Consider the following 1,749-nt stretch of genomic DNA (forward strand, 5'->3'; position numbering starts at 1 on the left):
TAGAACTGTGTTCATGGACTCTCTTATCCAATAAATCAGCAGATAATTTTGAGAGCCTCATATATGTTGAATCCTATACTAGGCCCCTGAGATACAGTCAGGAATAGGAGAGGGAAAATAAATCTCTGATCTCATGGAATTTAAATTCTAGGAGGAGACTGACAACAAACATAGTTGAGAAGTAAATTGTACAGTTATGTTAGAGGGGATACGTATTTTTAAATGGAAAAAAAATCAGTGCGAGGGGGGAAGAATATGTAGGGAGGATACACTGAGTTAGGTAAGACCGACAGAGTAGGCCTCAATGAGAGAGTGTCATTTGAATACAGAGTTCAAGGAAGAGAGGGAGCAACATCTGAGGAAAGAGCATCCCAGGCTGAAGGAATGGCCAGTTCGGATAAATGTCCTGAGGTGTCAGCATGCCTGGACTGTCCATGGGGACAGTGTGCTTGGAACATAGTGAGAAGGAGAGTTGCAAGAATCGAGGTCAGAAGTGACCTCATCCTGAAGGGCCTTGTAGGCATTTTAAAGACAACTTTCACTTTGGGTGACAGGATGTCTTGGAAATTTTTAAGCAGAGAAGCGATCTGATTTAATTTTGAAATGATCATTCTGCCACGTGAGTAACAGATGGGAAGGGACACCAACAGAGAAGACAGGGGGCCGCTGGCTTCTTTCAGGACAGATCAGCTCTCTCGGCACAAAGGAGGGCAGGGGTGGAGGAGATGCTGAGGAGTGACCCCACTGTGGGTATGTTTTTCAGGTAAGGCCAACAGGATTTTCTGATTGCAGAAGATGTGAGTTATGAGGAAAAAGGCACAATCTTATCGTCCACACTGGACTGGAGACTGTTTAGGGGCAAAAGTCAGTCGTTATATTTCTTTATGTTCTTCATAGAAACAGAGAAAGGCTTTCTGCACAATTAATAAGTACTTGTTAAATGACAGAAGGAGGGAAAAAGGAATCTGTGTCAGTAGGTCACAATTCAGATTTTTCTGTAACATTAATTATTTGCAAAAATGGACACTATTTCTTAGATTTCAAAGATATTAATACAGTTTCTTTCCTTCTCAAGGTAAGATTGCTGAAGCTGGAAATAAAGGCCTTGAAACATCTTTGTATGGGCTGGAATTATATTACCTTGGTGAGGTTACAGGTCTTTTATCTGCTACTCAGAAATTCTATCTGATGTGTATAATGGCTGTACTGTCACATTTTATAATTTAATTTGTTTAGAATATTACAACACATAAGGGTTCACGAGGAAAATGGTAAAACAAATTTTGGATGATGATAGTTGGGTATTACGCCATATTTATGTGGTTTTTGAAAGAAACAGAAAAAAATCCTTACAATATCTATTTTTTTTCTTATTTACAATATAAAGGTCCCCATTACACTGGAGAAAAAAACAAAAGGGAACACAGCAATATCTTATGATCAATCTAAAGTCAAATGGGTTTTCAGAGATCTAGTCTAACTGCTTCAGTTTACATTTGAAAAGTGTGAATCTTGGAAATGTTAAGGTGATGAACATAATTTTCCTACACATAATTTTCCATATACAGCAACATACACTCAGTTGTCTAATGAGAATTAACAATACAAGTAGCAAAAATAGTGAAATATGTTATTGCTTGAATCTTCCTCCTAATACTTGCCCTGCCTGGCACAGTAACTAGTCATAAACCTTCCTTCCAGAAGTTCCCTTTTAGGAGGAAAATGGACAAACCCAGCAAGCAGGCATAA

The sequence above is a fragment of the Heterocephalus glaber genome, unplaced genomic scaffold, assembly GCF_053883595.1.
Source record: "Heterocephalus glaber isolate CG9 unplaced genomic scaffold, H.glaber_assembly_v1.0 deba00001600, whole genome shotgun sequence".
Taxonomy (NCBI): domain Eukaryota; kingdom Metazoa; phylum Chordata; class Mammalia; order Rodentia; family Bathyergidae; genus Heterocephalus; species Heterocephalus glaber.